This window comes from Cupressus sempervirens, chromosome 9 (genome assembly GCF_028749045.1).
Source record: "Cupressus sempervirens isolate cs-2001-9-10 chromosome 9, ASM2874904v1, whole genome shotgun sequence".
Classification (NCBI taxonomy): Eukaryota; Viridiplantae; Streptophyta; class Pinopsida; order Cupressales; family Cupressaceae; genus Cupressus; species Cupressus sempervirens.
Genome location: NC_143126.1, coordinates 470389898 through 470397248, shown reverse-complemented (window position 1 = coordinate 470397248; position 7351 = coordinate 470389898). Strand labels below are relative to the sequence as shown.

At 32.4% G+C, this 7351-nt stretch overlaps 1 pseudogene; it reads left to right on the top strand.

The window, feature by feature from the left end:
• Nucleotides 1-1050: 1050 nt before the first annotated feature.
• LOC149539352 (1-aminocyclopropane-1-carboxylate synthase 7-like) lies at nt 1051-3232 on the top strand (annotated as a pseudogene).
• The last annotated feature ends 4119 nt before the right edge of the window (nt 3233-7351 follow it).

The window sequence follows — 7351 nt, the reverse complement described above, 5'->3', positions numbered from 1 at the left end:
TTTAAGATTCAAGAAGATGTATATTCAAAAATAGGAAAAAAAAATAGTAAATAATTTTCAAAAATTATTATTTTTTAATGATGCACTAGAGGAGAGAGTCTTCTTCAAGAATATGTAATTTATTTTTAAAAATATGTGGATTTGATGGAAAAATTTTGACAAGAGAAAAAAAACTATCAATTTCTGATAACTTTGACTTTGACAAGTTATAACTTGAAAAATATTAGCCAAATTTTAATTTTAATTTTTATCAAGATTTTAAATTTTTTAATTCTACATTTAATTTTTCTAAAAATAAATAAATTTTAAAACAAAGTATTAAAAAAATATTTATTAAATTTATTCTATTTTTAAACTTAAAATATTATCTTATATTATTAATTTATTTAATAGTCTATGGAAATGTTTTGTAGCACTATTCTATCTATTTATTCAAATATAATATTATTTTTTTGAAAAATAACAATAGTTATTGTAATATTAACAATATTAAATACAATAAAAAAAAAAGTAAGTGTATAAATATTGCAACACTTAAAATGTTGTCTGCACTCTCTCAATGTTAATGTTATGGCCTAATAAAGACAAGCACCAGCGTACTACATGTATGTCATGGGACGCACAAACAACAAGCTTGCAATTGATTTGACTGATGCAAAGGTGCAAAATACGAGGGGCTAGGCGGGCATAGGCAGGGTAAACAAAATAGTTTACCCTTTAGCGTTGCCCAGCTCAATTGTCTGTACATAGAATTATAATACATTCTCACGTTCACATTTATTTGTTTGGTCAGTAAGGGACCGCCACCTGGTACTTGTGTCCCCTTAGGGCAAGTTCAGGGAAGGTGACATTGCGCCCACACGCTTTTGACTTACTGTAATGAATTCAAGTATATAAGGGGGATTGTGTGACAAATTTTGTATCACTTGGATTTGAGCTTTCTTGCAGACAAATGCAAACCAAAGTACTTAAAAAAGAGCTTTGTGTGTTTGAGAAAGATATATTTCACTAGAGTTTCTGGTTGTGTGTTTCAATTTTTTTTGGGTTAAAATGAGGACCATCTTATGCGAAGAAAACATGAACTGCCTTAGTGCAAGTTTCGATAATGTTGAGACTGAAACAAGTCTGTCTAAAATGGCAACTGGCAGTCTACATGGGGAGGATTCACCTTACTTTGCTGGGTGGGAGAAGTATAGAAATGATCCATATGATGAAAAGCTCAATCCCCATGGGGTTATCCAGATGGGCTTAGCAGAGAATACGGTAGGGCAAAATAGCCCAACAACATGTTTTTGTTTATTTTGTAGGAACTCAAAAGTATTTATTCTCCTTTTAAGGACGTTGAATTTTATAGTTCATAGTATTGAGATTTAGAGTATTTTTGGAACTATACCATAGTCCATGATTAATATTTCATATTTCTGATAATAGAATCGCCAAGAAAAAAATTCTTACCTCCACACTCACATTGGATTTTTTGTGCACACATTGAGAATATTTCCATATTAAGTTAGAAAGTGTTAGCTTTGACAGCCTATGTCATTTGTCTGGACCTTTTTTGGATAGTTTTGGATGTGCTTGTTTCTATCTTATGAGGAAGATTGAGAATGATGCTAAAAATGAAGAAAATAAATGACGTACTTTCAATTATTTTGGTTTAGATTTCTGAATTCCACTATTTTATTTTCTTTGTAGCTTTCATTCGATGTGATGGAAAAGTGGTTGATAAAGCACCCAGAGGCAACAATTACTTCTGAACAGTGTTCGGATTCATTCATGGACTTGGCACTCAATCAAGATTACCATGGATTATCAGAATACAGAAAGGTAATAATAAGCTTCAAAGGCTGGATGGGCTTTATTGTCTATGTTTGAAGTTTTAATGGGTTGACTTAGAATGTGATTGTCGGTATATTGAAAAAGTTTTAAGATTCAAAATAAAATAGAAAATTAAAGAATAAATCTAAAAGAAAACCATCGTCATGAAAATCTGCCAAACAAATATTTTGTGGAAGACCAAAGATTAGAATAATCCTTCCTATTGTATAAACCAAACTTTAGGGCATTGTTTTTTTATGGTTTTTGTGAATTGTCATTACAGGCTATGGCATATTTCATGGAAGCATTGAGGGGACGCAAAGCGAAATTTGATCCTGACAGAATAGTAAATGCTGCTGGATCAACTACAGCTAATGAGGTGCTAATGTTTTGCCTTGCTGATCCAGGAGATGTCTTCTTAGTACCATCTCCTTATTACCCTGCGTAAGTTGGCTTCACTGAAATGATGGTTTTTAATCTTATATTGGCTTTTAGTGTTACAATAATGATGAATAGTTGCATACTGTTGTTATCTAAAGTTATTCTTTTTACTGTAGTTTTGATAGAGATCTGAGGTGGCGCACAGGAGTAGAGATGGAGCCAATCCATTGTCACAGCTCAAACAACTTTCAAATCACCAAATCTGAAGTGGAATCAGCATACAAGAGAGCCAAAGATCTCAACAAGAAGGTGAAAGAAATTCTCATAACAAATCCCACTGGGGACAATATCAAGTGTTGAGACATTGAAGATGCTGTTTGCTTTTGCAAACAAGAAGAAAATACATCTTGTCTGTGATGAGATTTATGCTGGCTCTGTCTTCAATTCTTCAGAATTTCACAGCATTGCAGAGATTGTTGCAGAGGAAAATTATACCCCAGATAATGTGCACATTGTGTACAATTTATCAAAGGATGTGGGTCTTCCAGGCTTCAGAGTTGGGACAATTTATTAATATAATGATAGTGTGGTTACAACAGCTAGAAGAATGTCAAGTTTCACCATGATTTCTACTCAGACTCAGCATTTATTGTCATCTATGCTTTCTGATCCAGATTTCGTTAATTATTACGTAGCTGAGAATAAGAAGAGGCTGCAAGAAAGGCACAGTTTAATTGTGGCAGGGTTTAAGAGAGCTAGCATTAAAGTCTTAGAAGGGAATGCAGGATTTTCTGTTGGCTAAATATGAGTCATCTGCTTCCATCAAATGACAAAGAGGGAGAGATAGAATTATGGAAGGGTATTTTGTACGAGGTCAAACCGAATATTTCTCCAGGATCCTCATTCAAATGCATGGAACCTGGTTGGTTTAGAGTCTGCTTTGCTGAAATGAATATTTCCATCATGGAAGTTGCTTTGAAGAGACTTCAAAAATTTGCCGAGACATACCAAGCCATGCATTAACCTTAGGTAATTCTATGATCTCAATAAAGAGGGATTTCAAAGTTGAAATTAAGTGTTCCTCCTAGGCCTCTTCTTTCACTTGGAAATTTTCTTTCTCTTGGAAATTTTGTTAAAAAATTCTTTCACAAGGCCAAACTGAGAAATATTCAGTTTGGCCTCGTACAAAATACCCTTCCATAATTCTATCTCTCCCTCTATGTCATTTGATGGAAGCATATGACTCATGTTTACCCAACAGAAAAGCCCTGCATTCCCTTCTAAGACTTTAATGCCAGCTCTCTTAAACCCTGCCACAATTAAACTGTGCCTCACTTGGAATGTTTAAAGTAGTGAGTTCTCTTTAGGGAAACCCTGGTTCAAATCTTCAGAGAGAAATTTTTGTGGAATTCTAAGTTGTGATTCTTGGTCTTCCATTGATTGTATTTATCTCATTGTAAAATGTGGATTCAAAGTGATGACTCTTGTTCTTCAAGTTTTTGGTAAGGAGAAGCTTGTAAGCCTCATTTTGTTGCTCCAACGAACACAAGATTTGTAAATGATCTTCAATATAAAAAATATTTATTGTTATATTAAGTTTTCTTCAATCACTATGTTTTCTTTATGTATATTTTCCTTTGTGAGTTTTGATTACTAGTTTCAATTATTATATAGTTTCAATCTATTCAATTGAATTTGGTAAGATATCTTATGTACATCTATACACTTAAATTTATACTAGTATACATATCTTTTTTAATCAAATTATGAATATATTGTAAGGCCTCGCCCCGACCCATCCTAGCACCGATGATACATTATTATTTTGATACTCATGCTTTGTTATGTCAGAACATTATTGGATACACTGAACATTTTTATGCTATTTTACGATGTGTGATGCTTTACTTCAGTTACTTGATTTTTTCATTTAATGCTTATAAATATGTATAATGATGAAGAAAACGTATGCAACACTAACACTTTTGGTTATGCAAGTCGAAGGGTTAGAAATATGAGTAGAATTAAATAAACAACTATTTATTAAGAAATGGATGCTTTAATTTATATAATTCCTCTAATATGTAATTCACATTATGCATGTGGTTTTTGGACCTACTGATGTGTGCAATGAGTGTGCAAAAAAATTAGCCGAGACAACTCAATGGAAAAACGGAGCTAAATTACTTGTTAATTTTGTGCTAACCTTGTATTGTAATTCTTTAAAGGTTGTAATTTGATCTTACTATTCTCCTAACTTTTAATTGTTCTTAATAAGTCTTTAAAGGCTTAGAAACATTAAATTTAAGTACCCCTATGGGTAAGGGTATGGGTGGGGGTACTTTCCAACCCTTTAGCCTCCTAGGTTGACTCTTAGGGTCACTCAAAAACCCTATTTTAGGTTGACTTCGAAAATGGGTTGTTCTTTTCTTGGGTTAGTGAAACCAAACCCCCATCTTGAGTTACTTGAAGCCTAGTGGAGTTAAGGACCATACTTAGAGGCATTTTGGGAGGAGTTTTGGTTTTGTCACCCAATCCTCTAGTTTTGGAGGAAGTCTTGAAGATTGAAGGGAGAAAGGGTAGGGTGTATGTGCCCCTACTTGTCATCCCATACCTTGTTGTTATTGAGAATTCTTGAATGTGGAAAAGAATGAAAATCCTTGTGGATATAGCCTTGAAAGGGCCTTGTGAAAGAATGGAAGTTCTTGAAGTTTTAGCCCCGAAAGGGCTATGTGATGGTATGGTGATTGACTTTGCCTATTGAAAAAATCCACCTTTCTCCTATATTGGTTCATTGTTGGACCTATTGTGCAACCGGGTGGGAATGCATGTTAATTTTCTTATCTTCTTGTGTTGTTTATCTCCATGTTGGTTCTTGCCTCTTCCATGTTTTCCCTTGATGCAATGAAGACATTTGATAAAAGTTCTCTTGTGAAAGCCTTGAAGAAAACTCAATGAATTGTAATATTATGTAAGTTGTAATTGAATTTGATGTAGTGGCAAAGACATCGGGTTTTCTTACTAGTTCTTTCCCGATGGAGCCTTGAACCAGGATGATTAATAGAGGAAAGAAAAGATTATGAAATTCTCCTTGCAATGCTCTCATGTGGTTCCAAACTTTGGCATATGTATGTGAGAAATTAGAATGATAGTTAATGTCTTGAATTGGGAAATTCTGAGTTTCAATTATGAGAATGAAGGGCAATGGATGTGTTGAAGTTTCAATTCAATTTTTTGAACATTAACATGTAATAATAATCCTACATTGTGATCACCAAGCTAGCACTTTCATTATTAAGTTACATTAGTGATGCAATTAAATTTGATAAGAATTATTCATCACCTTTTTGAATTCTGAATATAGGTTCATAATTCCTTGATAAGATTCATTAAGAACAAGAGCAATTTGATTAAGAGGTTTTGAATTTCTTTGAATTTAAATAAAGAAGAAATAACACATACCTTGTTATGATGACTATATATAAAACATACAACCTTGCCTTTAGATGATTGAATTAACATGGACTATAGTAGAAAGAGAATTTTAATCCTTTGCATCTTTTTGCATTAGTGTGCTTCTTCATAGGAACTCTATTACTCTAGAAATATCTAAACTCATCTTGCATAACAATGAACTCAGCAAGAAAACATGCTAGAATTTGGCAAAAGAAATTTGTTTTCAAATTCTGCATCTCCAAGTCTAAAAACCCTCTCTGGAAAATGTATTGGTAAGTCTTAAATTTCCCCATGTCATAGAGAATATTTCATGAGATATTCTCTTTGAATTGCAAATCAAAAATCATTGTTAATTCATTAAATAAAATGACTTATATAAATTTGAATATATAACATCTAAATATATATATATACAATGCTTTTAAATTCAACACCCCAACTATAAAACTTTTGGCATTTAATTCCATAGGACTTATGATACAAGTCGAATCATATAGGAATTTCAAAAAAATATATATTTATAAAACTTCCACCCACCTGTCAGAAAGTACAGGGGTCGATCCATCATGAGGGAGGGCAGGAAAATGTTTAAAACTCTCTTTTTTTATTAACTAAATCATCATGTCTTCTCCCCACTTAATGCTGACCTTGCTTCTTTTAGGGCGGGGCAAGTAATGTTTTAATTAAATAGGAGGGACGTACATACTCTCTCGTCCCCCCCATGACCTCCTCCAAACACAAGTCTCCCCCTGCATGACATCTTCCCCACGCAAGACAGGGGACAGGCCTACCATGCATAGGCTTTAGATAGCGTGGGGCAGGCCTAGGGTGGGGTAGGTATAGTTGGGTAGTGTAGGTTATATTTCCTTTTTTTTTTTATGCATGTTTGATTAGTAAGTTTAATTAGTAAATTAGTTAGGTTAGTATAGGACTTGGTTGTTTTAATAGATAATTTTATTAATAGTTTTAAATGAGTTTAGCATCAGATTGTTAATTAGACTAGTAGTTAATTGTTATGTGTATCATTAGAAGGGAGTTAGTGTAAGATAGGATGGCACTAATTTAGGTAGCTTAAATTTAGTTAGTATCTTTTGTTTTGATTGTAATTTATCTTATATTAATAAGTAGTTTTATACATATGTGAGATTTTTAGAGGGTGGTATAATGCTTTTATGTATTTGATTAGAGTAGTAATATTGTTTTAAACCTAAACACTTAAGTTTGGTTAGTTAAACTTTAAATCTAATGTTTTAAATGTTGTTAGTTTAGAATGGTAACTAGTTGTTAGATGATTTTAATTGTTCAAATGTAAAAGTTTGAATTGAAATTAGCATATTCTAAGTTAAGATACATGTTAGATTTTAGTATTGTTTAAGTGTGTAATAGTAAGGGAGCTAGGACCCAATATGTGATAGAATATAGTAGTTCTTGGTATTTATTATTAAAAAATGGTGTATTGTATAGTTTATGTTAGAATTTAATTGAAGGAGTATAAATTTTAGATAGAAGTTGTTAGATTCGAAATTTGCATTATCTATAAATTAGTTTAACTCAGTAGCAAATCTAATTAGTATATATTCAAGATTCAAGTATATTTTTTGTCAGCATCAATGTGTTTTAATAAAGATCAGTTAGGTGGACTTTAATATTGGCATTATTAGCATGGACTTAAATTTATTATAGTTCAAATAAAGTT